The sequence below is a fragment of the Callithrix jacchus genome, chromosome 19, assembly GCF_049354715.1.
Source record: "Callithrix jacchus isolate 240 chromosome 19, calJac240_pri, whole genome shotgun sequence".
Classification (NCBI taxonomy): domain Eukaryota; kingdom Metazoa; phylum Chordata; class Mammalia; order Primates; family Cebidae; genus Callithrix; species Callithrix jacchus.
The window spans coordinates 10,521,018-10,532,916 of record NC_133520.1 but is presented as its reverse complement, the minus strand read 5'-3'; the positions used below and the strand labels follow the sequence as shown (position 1 = coordinate 10,532,916).

Genomic DNA, 11,899 nt, shown 5'->3' with positions numbered 1-11,899 from the left:
TTTTCTTATTGTTTTTCTGCATATTTTAGAATATCTTGAGATTATTGCTTTATACCAAAGCCTCACTTGATTAGATTATGTTGAGCATAAACTAGTTAGAAAGCAACATTCTTTTGCTTGAGTTTTACTGATTGGTGTGTATGTGTGTGCGTGCGTGTGTGGGTGTGCATGTGTGTGTCTGTGCACGCATATGTCCATGTGTGTCTGTATTTAAATATATAGTTATGAATTTGTCAATAGAACTAGATTTTTCATAAAGTAGACAAAAACATAGTTTTATTTAATACTTACATAATTTTATTTTTAAAATGAGAACCACTCAGACTGCGTCCTCTCTCTCTTACTCTCCCAGAGTAAGAGAATAATGATCATTAGTGGATATGGCAGTTGAGTGAAGTAGCACCAACAGCCGGCCTCACACTCAGGAGAGAATGCTATACCCTCTTTTCATGGTTTCTGGTGCTCTGCAGTTCAGAGAAACTCCAGAAATTTATCTGAAATAATCCCTCAAAGTATAGTCTTAATGTAGTTTTATTGACTCCACAAAGACAGATGGCTTATATTTGTTCTGATTGATAATTAAGATAACTAAAATTAGGTAAATCAGGATGGCTGTTTAAGATTAATTTAAATATGTATCATTTAAATGCTGTTTTAATGTGATTGAAAATAAACCAGCTACTGGGCTAGGTGGGGTGGCTAACAGCTGTAATACCAGCACTCTGGGAGGCCAAGGTGGGAGGTTCATGAGGTCAAGAGTTCGAGACTAGCCTGACTAACGTGGTGAAACCCGTCTCTATTAAAAATACAAAAATTAGCTGGTCACGGTGTTGGGCACCTGTAATCCCAGCTACTTGGGAGGCTGAGCAGGAGAATTGCTTGAACCCAGGAGGCGGTGGTTGCAGTTAGTCAAGATCGCGCCACTGCACTCCAGCCTGTGTGACAGAGCAAGACTCAGACTCCATCTTGAAAAAAAAAAGAAAATAAACTATGTATATCAATGAAAAATTACATTTTCACTGGTATTTCTTTATTAAGATAAATCATGCCATTTCACATTTAAGTTTTTTGTTTTTTTTTTGAGGCGGAGTCTTGCTCTGTCATCAGGCTGGAGTGCAGTGGCAGGAATCTCGGCTCACTGCAACCTCCACCTCCTGGGTTCAAGTGATTCTTCCACCTCAGCCTCCCGAGTAGCTGGGACCACAGGCGCACACCACCACACCCAGCTAATTTTTGTATTTTTAGTAGAGAAGAGGTTTCACCATGTTGGCCAGGATGGTCTCGATCTCTTGACCTTGTGATCCACCCACCTTGGCCTCCCAAAGTGCTGGGATTACAGGCGTGAGCCACTAAGTTTTTAAAAGTAAGAAACAACAATTTTACCAAATTTGCATGCCCCAATTTGTTATCAGAGTGGAAATATTTTAAAAGAAACTAAACTGGGAATTAACATAAGTGTTGTCTTTAAGATGTTATTTTAAAAGCCAAAAATGAATCCATGCCTCTCTTTAAAACATTAACAACTTAATTAATAGATTGTTTGAATATAATTTAAAATCTAACTGATTTCACTGTTTTGTAAATCATGGTTAGCAAATGTAATGAAATTAATTGTATGTCAATTGAACACGAACGTTAATTTTAACTACCTAAGTTTCATTTTGCTAAACTACAAACTTGGATTATTTATTTCTATAAGCTACAAAAAACAATATTGCCCATTTTAAAAGTAAAATTTCTGGCAAATGTTATAGTTGAAAAAAGCAAACTACCTATCTTCATCTTAACTACCTAAGCTTCATTTTGCTACCTCAGTTTCATTTTACTAAACACAAACCTACATCAATTTGTTTCTATTAGCCTGTCTCTTATGTGACGATAAGGGAACAAAAAGAGTGATATTACCAATTTTAACAGTAAAGTGTCTGGTAAATATTGTAGTTCAGAGAAGCAAAAGAACAAAATGAATTGGAGTCGGGGTAGGCTCCATGGTATAAGTTAAACCTTTTCTTAGTTAGTAAAAAATAAATCTTATTAACAAAATAGCCTGTTCTTTCAGTTTCTCCTTTTCCAAAGAGGAGGGTAACTAAGGAGGAAGGTACTCACTTTTAGATAGAAACCTGGGTGTTTAAGGAAGTGAGGACTTTGAAATTACTCTCCAAGAACTTCCAGTGGCCCCTGGCACACTTCCAGCTTCATTGGTGCCCGTCAGTCATTCAAAATCTGCCCAGGCCTCTAAAACTGTCCTTAGCGAATCCACAAACATAAAAGTAAGACTAATGGGAACCTTTGCCGAAAATGCAAATCCAACCTAAATTGCCGCCCTGTTTTTTAGGTTAAAAAATTCTGGCGGGTTATTTTTTTTTCCAAATTAATTTTGGATCATAAGATTCTATTAGCTGGTTTTTGCTGGCACCACACTGTTGAAAGGATGACAAGAAATAGGGAGCCTTGGAAATTGTACATGTCTGCCCTAAGAATTCCAGTCCCGTTTTATAACCCAGAAAGTCTTAGATCACTTGGATCTGGTTTAGATAAACTGAGTAGAATGAAACCAAATCAGTGCATCTTCTAAGCTTCTCCCAGCCATTCTTCATTAAGGGAAGAGTCATTTTTGCCTTTTATGAAAAGGCAGAGCCAAAAGATCAATATTCACTGGCTTTCCTTCCATCCGAAACTTTTCCCATAGCTCTGCTGCCAACTTAAGAGCAGAGAAGTTTCCATTTTTGCATTGCTGTTTTTCAAATACAGGGAAGTTACATGGGACATTCCCTATAGCCTTGTCAGTCCCTGTGCTTCCCCTTGGTTCAAAGTGTCTCTGCAGAGCTGTGTACCTGGCATTTGTGACAGCTCCGGCACCAGCATGTCCACGACTGAAGATGTGCCCTGCCACGTCTTTGCTGCTGAGGGTACACAGAAAACCCCTGAAAAGGATGCTATAGTGTTATAAGCACTTTCCAGTCTTCTTCAAACTTTAGCCACAGGGGCACCTTGGAACCACCTCAGAAGATGATAGAAATAAGATGTGTATATTATTATTTTTAGGCTTCAGAACAATCTCTGTCAAATGTTGACTATCAAACATGATAGAGAGAAGCATGTTGTAGAGGAGAAAGCAGTCTTCAACCCTTGATGGACACACATTGCCTGACTTCCTGGGAAATCTCATCTTCGAGGAGGATGATATTTTGGATCCCTATAAACTTCTGATGAGTCGGATCCAAGACAGAGCAGCCTTATATTAAATTCCAGCCCACAGCAAATATAGACTCCTAGAACACTAGATAGAGAAGTTGTCTTTGAGATCATGTAGTCCGGTAGCTCATTTTACGTAGAGAGAAATGTGGCTCAGAGAGCTTGGGTAACTTCCCCAGGGTCTCACAGCCAGTTCGGGTCTGAGGTGCAATGAGAGTCTAAGTTCTTCTATGTGCGGCAGCTTCAGATCTGTCCTTGGAGGCCAGTGGTTTCTTTCTCATAAATTAGAGCAGTTCTGAATAGCAATCGAGTTGTCACTTTTTGTTCCTTATGTTGTTATATTGCAAATTTTTGTTTAAACCTTTACAAATTTTATAAAACTGGCTTAACACTTCTAACTTTCTCAATGATAATTGTGAATGTCTGAATACACCGTTTGGCTAGATTCAAAGAGAGTTATTGATTGAAACTCTATAACATATACTGTCACAAGACCCCATTAGGTTGTGAGTTCCATCGTGGCCATTAATTATGGATATTTTGTTCAGGACCTAGAACAGAACTTGTACATTAGTAGATAACAATTATTTTTGCAGTAAATTCTTTCATTCTCTATCTAACTTTTCCAATTTAGTAGTTCAAGTGATATTGTACTCCTAGCAATAACTAATATTCAAAAAGTTTTTTATTGTCAATTCATGAGTCTCGCACCCAACTGAACATTCTCAATTGTGTTGTATGGTTTCATAGTTCTTCCCTTGACTTGAACTAACAATCAGTATCAGTTCTATGTATTTGTCTTAGTCTGTTTTCTGTTGCTACAGTAGAATCCCATAGACTGGGTAATTTACAATAAAAAGTTCGTTTAGCTCATGGTTCTAGAGGTTGAAAAGTCCAAGAGCATCATGCTGGCATCCAGGTGAAGGCCTTTTGCTGTATCATAACAAGGCAAAGGGCGTAAAATGGTGAGGGGGCAAAAGCAAAAGAGCCAAAGAGAGCTCGCTTTTATAACAAAGCTACTTCTGTGATAATAAACCCTCCAATGACAGTAGTATTAGTCTATTAATGAGGGCAGAAAGATTGTTTCCAGCACATTAACTTTTGGGAGACACCGTCAAATGATAACAGAACATTATTCTGTTTGTTAAATTGTTGAATTTTTTTGAGACACATTACTCTATTGCCTAGGCTGGAGTGCAGTGGCATGATCTCAGTTCACTGCAGCCTCCACTTCTGGGTTCAAGTGATTCTCCTGCCTCAGCCTCCCAAGTAGCTGGGGCCACAGGCATGTGCCATGACACCTGGCTAATTCTTTTTCTATTCTTTTCAGTAGAGATGGGCTTTCACCATGTTGACCAGGCTGGCTTCAAACTCATGACCTCAAGTGATCCGCCTACCACAGCCTCCCAAAGTGCTGGGATTAGAGGCGTGAGCATTTGTGCCTGGCCTAAATTGTTGAATTATATTGTGCATATGGAAAGATGCTTTTAAATATGCTGCTCACAGAGTTTTCTCAACATCAACATTGTCTTGTTTTTAATAAAAAAACATAAAAATAATAGTAAATCATGCTTCTGTCATTGATAATTTTGCAGTTTCTTTTTCTTTTTTTTGAGACAGAGTCTTGCTCTGTTGCCAGGTGCCAGGCTGGAGTGCAGTGGCACAATCTCGGCTCACAAGTTTGCAGTTTCTTTAAAAGAAAATATCTACACAAAAATTAATTCTGCAAAAAACGTGTGAAATGAGCAGACTGTATGGTATTTCTTGGAAGAGTGGTGCAGAGAGAGAATATTGAGCTGGAATTGTCTGGGAAAGTTTTATGGAAGAGACAGGATTTAGACTAGGACTTAGAGGACAGACATGAAGTGGGAGAGAACAAAGAGAAGGAAAGAATATTTGGGTAAGAGGAACTGATTGATCAGATGTTACCATGTTCAACGTGAGACCAGTAGGTGAACAGCAAGTGGTGCTATGTGGAATAAGATTGGGTTTTTTATTATGGAAGTTCTGTTCGGAAAGGAAGGGTCTGATACTTTATGCATATGCCATATATACTTTATGCTAGATAAGTAAATTTTTTAAAACTACAATAGAAATGAGAGAAGAAAAGGCTGATTGAGAAGTATAGGCTGTTGTGTAGTTGATGGTAATGGGACACCCTGGAGAGGTTCAGTTTTCAACCCGCACAAATCTGCATGCTAGTCCTGGTGGAGCCTGACCTTGCATGACAGCAGCAGGGATGAAAAGAAAGTGAAGATGTGCTAGAGACTCCAAATAATCGAAGTGTTGTTGAACATAGCTTATTGGGTAGTGAGAAATTAAAGGCAAACCATGGTTTCATATGTAGTTTCCCAAATAACATTTTAGGTTGAGCTCTTGATGTTTTAATTCCAAAAAATAACTTGTGAAATTTAACTATGAAGTTGGCCCAGAGGGTGATATATTTTTGGTCAAAGGCTTTTTTGATGAGCCTTAAGAAATAACAACTCCATACTTCTTTCGTTTGTAAGCCTGACCCCATGTGGAAGTATGGGCTAGGCAAATAAATAACAAGAATAAGAACGCCTTTATTCCTCTCACATTCCCTTGACTTTGTCCTTTGTACCATGGCAAACTGGAAGGGGACATTGAAACATTAATATGGTGTGTGAGGCTCTCACAGTGGCCCCCGAGGAACAATTTTCAATATGTGACACTGTTATGCTAAGAAAGTCTGCAAACCAGGTCATTTGACTCAACTCCCCTCTAATAAGCATCAGCAGTGTCAAGTTGCTCAAAGAATCTTCACTCAATCTAAATAAATAGAAGAATTTTACAAACTTTCCACAAAGATTTATTGGGCACCTCTTGTGTGGCTACGACTCTGGAGTGTCTTCCTGGCATATAGGTTGGTGCTCAATAAATATTTATTGGATGAAGAATTAATGAATTAGTGAAGACTTGTGTTTTAGGAGGCTGATGTGCCGGATTGGCGAGGAAGAAGGCCAGAGGCAACAAGAACAGTTGACCTTTTGTTGTAATCCAGACCTTAGACTGTGAACGCTTAAATGAGAATACAAGGAAAAGGGCAGGGCAGTGGTGGCTTATGGGAAATATCAGTGAGACGTTGTGGCTTACTGGTTACCAAGAAGCTATTAAGATGAAGGAGAAGAAAAGAGTCAAAGACAATTGAGTTTTCAGATCTGAGTAGAAAGAGTACTCAAGTACTGGAAGTGAGCAGGAATGGTATTATTTTTAGCTATGTTTGGTCGGGGTCATGGGAGAAGCCTCTGCATGGAGACATCGTGAAAGCACAAGTCTCCAGCTGGTGTCTGGGTCAGAGCCAGAGCTAGAACTGCCTCAATTCATCAACCATTGGAGGTACACATGTCAGCCGTTAAGATAGATGGACACGTCACAACTCAAAATCAATTACTTTAGGTTTAAAAAACCATTTTTGTCTGTCTCATCATATCTCAATCATCAAATTTCTTTTGCAATACTGATGAGTTTTATTTAAACCCAACATGCTTGCAATATGACTGTTAAAACATGTAATTCTGAACTGCATTAATATGGTTGAAGAGAGGAGCAATGTCGTATAGCATTGCTTCTCAAACCTTTTGTCATTATCACTCCCTAATGAGCCTTTTTAGATTGCTTGAAACTGATGGTGTTTGGAGTTAAGATAAAGGGATAAGTTCACAGGGAGAAGAGGGCAAAGAGCAGAAACCTAATGACCACATCAGGAAGAGGGCAAGGAGAACTGGAAACAGAGATGATGTATTTTTTTTTTTTTTTTTTGAGATGGAGTTTCGCTCTTGTTACCCAGACTGGAGTGCAATGGCACGATCTCGGCTCACTGCAACCTCCGCCTCCTGGGTTCAAGCAATTCTCCCGCCTCAGCCTCCTGAGTAGCTGGGATTACAGGCACGCACTACCATGCCCAGCTAATTTTTTGATTTTTAGTAGAGACGGGGTTTCACCATGTTGACCAGGATGGTCTCGATCTCTTGACCTCATGATCCACCCGCCTTGGCCTCCCAATGTGCTGGGTTTACAGGCTTGAGCCACCGCGCCCAACCAGGATTGAGAATGTAAGATTTGTGAGTCACTAAGTCAACGGGGAAGAGAGTTTTCAACAGGCAGGTAATGAAAGAATTGTCAAGTACTAAGGAAAGATAAAAAAGAAAACAAAGATGAAATGTCCATTAGATTAATCATTTTCAAACTGGATTTATAAAATTTGCATCCGTGCAATTTTTAGATCTAATAATAGATGACATATTAATAACTAGTCAGATCAGTTTCAGAAATTAAGTGGAAATAATTGCCTGCCCCCAGTTAGTTGGAGCTATGTATATATTTTAAAATAAAGCTGTTTGGTATGTTGTTTTTAATATGCTGTATGAATCCTGGGTAACTGTATCGCAACAAGGATTTAGATATAGTTTCTTTTTTAGTAGTGAAGGCTCTTCATTGTTAGCATCAAGGGAAACACAGTCCATCTAAGGTCGAGGCATATTTTCAGCAGGAACTGGCAGTTGTTCAGTTACTGGGTGGCTAACAAAGAATTTTCAGTGTAAGGACGAAGGGGGGTAGTCACTCAGCTCCACCGTTCAGGTAGCCAATGGGCTCCGCGATGTGGTTGAATAGGAATGGAGACACATCGCTAACTGCACGGAGATTTTCAGGCCGCTGCAGTGTGGGATTTTGTTTATTGGTCAGTTTTGCAAATAACTTCCCTCAGAGCAAATATTCAAGTAGTTTATGCTCGGAGAACATTAGGAAGCTGGTTCTGCAAAGGCATTGAGTCCTAGACTTGATGGGTTTTGAGAAATCATCTATCCTGGCCCTCAGCCTGCGATCTACTGTGTTTCACTATATTACTGACAGATAGTCAGCCAGTTTCTCCTTGATAGCTTCCAGCAAAGGGGCATTCACTACATTGCAAGGAAGTTTTTCCTGAAATTAGTAATCTGTACCTTAGAGCAGTGGCAATTTCCTGGTATAGTGTGTAATATGTACTCGCCAGTGTTCTTGGCACTTTAGAGATATTCACTCATTTAATCTTTACTTTAACTCCATGGATCAAATGTCTACATAACAAAGTAAGTTACACTAATATCCACATGTTTTTAGATGGGGAAATTAAGGCATGAATTGGTTATGCAACCTTTGTAAGGCCAAAGGATTCGAACCATGATGATCTTACTCCAGTGTCAGCTCATAGCTAGTGTAGAGAAGGAACAAGTGGTTTTGTCTGTCCATTTCAGGCTCTTTGGCATGGCCCTATATGTTAGGCTACTAAAAGACAGATTAACAAAAAAAAAATAAACAGAAGTTTATTAGCGTGTGCATTGTGCATATACATGGGAGCACCCAGTGATGAGTGACTCAAAGCGGTAGTTAGAACTTGGGTTTATATAGCATCGTAATAAAACACAATCTATTTTTTAGGGGAGAAGTGACAAGACAAAGGAAAAGGACTTTGAGTTTCTCCAGGTGGCAAATTGTGAGAAAGCAAATATATGGGGGAAACTAATAGTAAGTGAGGGCTAATTTTAGCAAAGTTTGTTATGTAAAGTTTTCCGGCACCCACCTTTGGACTGATAAGTGTCTAGCATTGTCTCTGATGATTAACCTCTTCCTTCACGGTAGAGAGGGGAAGGAGGACACCTTGACAAATTTGTGTCCTGCTATTTAGGCAAAGAGTGGAAGGGCAAGAGCTTTTCTTGTATTTTGCTTCTTTATAATCCTTACACCAAAGTAGCAAACTTCGGGGTAGCATCTTGTGCTATTCTTTACTTGTTCACTGGAGACAGTTATCAGGGCTTCCCTATGCATTCTTTTCCCAGACTAACTGTCCATAGTTAATGCAATAATTTTTTTGTGTGTGCTATGCTTATGATCTTCTAGGAGAGCATAATTTAGTATGTGATTGTCTCTCTTAAAACCAGTGCTCAGACTGAACCCAGACTCCTCTAGGACCTGAAGAATGCATAGAATTGTGTGGAATCATATAACTGTTAGGCTCTAAAATAAACCAGGAAGGTGAGAATTGAGAATAACCAAAATGGCCCCTGAAAAAGCCCTTAAATAACTCATAATGGAGAGTCCATAAGATATTGTATATAATTCTGTACAGAAATTCTTCTGCCCACTAAAATCTGAGAACCATTATGTTGACTAAAGAATACAAAAAAAGCAAAGTTGAAATACAGATGCCTGCACATAAAACATTCTGTCTTTAAGGTAATAATCAGATCACCAGTGATGAATAAAGTATGGATGGAAAATGCTCAGTTGGTTCTATTTGCCTGAAATATTACTTCATTGTGATTAAATATTGATGTCTATAATATAATACATGTTAATATATTTGTGTTGCATGAGAATTAAACAAGAAGGGGAATAAGGATAGGTTCTAAAAGCAATTTGTAAGTTTAATATAATAGCAGGCCTTACCATTCAGCATGTACTCTCAGGAGGGGAGATATCATTCCCAAGGGGTGAAAATTGGTTCTTGGTGGGCAAAAGCATATTTCTTAAATGTAAATCCCAGGCATACACACAAAGCATTTCATGGGTCAAGTGACAATTATAAAGACACGTGTAAAGAAGCTCTTTAGAGGTGATAATGACAAAAGAATTGAGAAACACTGCTATATAACATCGCCCCTTGATCTGGAGGCCATATTAATGCAGTTCAAAATTGCATTTGTTGTTTTGGCCATCATATCGCACACATTTTAGTTTTAAATAAAGCTCATGAGTTTTATAACTTGCAGTGAGCCATGATCATGCCACTGCACTCCAGCCTGGTGACAGAGCGAGACGCTGTCTCAAAAAAAAAAAAAAAAAAGAAATTTGATTATTGGGTTGTGATGAAACAGACAAAAATGTTTTCAAACTAAAGTAAGTGATTCTGCATTGTGACTGTTGATCAATCTCAGTGGCTGGCATTTGCAGTTCCATTGACTGATACATGGAGGACACTTTCAGCTAGGCAAAGGGGGTGACTTTGTTCAGCAGATGTGGGGCTTGCAGCTTGGAAACTGTGCTCCTTGTGAATGCCTACAGAGGCAGATGAATAAGTTCATTTGGTTTTGGGTGTTGACTTATGAGCCCGTGTGTTTCATCCTTGATGCTGTACTGAGGAAAAAGTAAACCCGTGGCCATGTCTAGTTCCAGCAAAAGGTCTCTCAAGTACTTCTCAGCTCTATCATCACCGTCACCAAAAAATAAGCTCAAAATCTCACACCTTATTGAGATGGGAGAAGTGGTTTCAGTATGTTTGTTTGCAAAGGATGGAACATTTGGCTTTTACACATGTATTTGTGATTTTTTGTGGTTATATAGTTATTACCTTCCCCCTCCCCTTACCACTTAACGAATGGCATCAAATTCCTCTTCAGGAAGGAAACTGTCTAGGTAAGGCAAAATACCATTTACGTAACAAAATGTCATTTAGTTGTAAAATAATATATCCCAGGAAGAGTTTGGAAGGAGAGTGTAGAACATCGTAAAAGCTAAATTGCTCTGCATAAGAAAATATGAAGCATTTACCCTGTTTAACACTTCTGGTGAAGAAAAGGAAGAGAGACAAACATGGTAGGATTGGGATGGGCTGTATGGCTCCATCTTGAAGAAGTGGTAGCTGGATAAAATGGCCATAACATTATTTTGAAAGAACCTCAATGTCTATCTTCCAAGGGTCGCTGGTAAATTATAATCCCTCCTCCATTATCTATTATTTTAGTAATATTTTAAAATGAAAAACATTTCAAATAATAACAGACACCCACATGTACACTAAGAACAGATGTTAGCCTGGGTGCAGTGGCTCACCTCTGTAATCCCAGCACTTTGAGAGGCCGAGGCGGGTGGATCACTGAGGTCAGGAGTTCAAGACCGGCCTGAGCAACATGGAGAAACCCTGTCTCTACTAAAAATACACAGTTAGCTGGGCATGGTGGTGCATTCTTATAATCCTAGCTACTCAGGAGGCTGAGGCAAGAGAATTGCTTGAATCCGGGAGGCAAAGATTGCCATGAGTGGAAATTGCACCATTGCTCTCCAGCCTGGGCAACAAGAGTGAAACTCCATCTCAAAAAAACAACAACGACAAAAACAGATGTTAATATTTTATACTTTTGCTTCAGATCTTTTTATTTTTTTTAAAAGTCCCATAAATATAGCTGAAACTCCATCTCTACCTCTTCCCCTTGTTTCTCTTTCAGAGGTAACCAATTTCCTAAAATAGTGAATATCACTGGTGTGTTTGTTAAAGAGTATGTATTTATTGTATCTTCCTATGTTCATTAATAATATTCACTATTATTGTTTATATTTCAATTTTTTTACATAAGTGTTATCAAACTGCATTTCTATCTCAAAACTAACCTGTTTTATGCAACTTGCTTTCTTCACTCAACATTGTGTCTTTGAGTTTTAGCCATGTTGAAAAACATAATCCTGGTTTATTCCTTTAACTGAACTGTAATATTCATTATATATATAAATGTAATGTCATTCTCCAATTCCCCTGTGTAAAGAAGTTAAACTGTTTCTTTTTTTTCCGGTCTCCAAACTTCCCTCAGTAGAAGTAAGAGGAGGACTCCTTCCTTAAGCACCCACATTTTTCCATCTTGTAATACTCAGACTCTCCACCATTATCTACCTGGATGAAGGCATTATGTCCTTTGTGCTTGTTTATGTCATT

General features: G+C 38.7%; 1 non-coding gene across 1 annotated transcript; it reads right to left on the bottom strand.

Moving 5' to 3' along the window:
- Positions 1-314: 314 nt before the first annotated feature.
- On the bottom strand, positions 315-522 carry LOC118149644 (small nucleolar RNA U3). Its single transcript, XR_004737203.2, has one exon. It is a non-coding gene; the product is annotated as a small nucleolar RNA U3 (small nucleolar RNA).
- Positions 523-11,899: the final 11,377 nt, after the last annotated feature.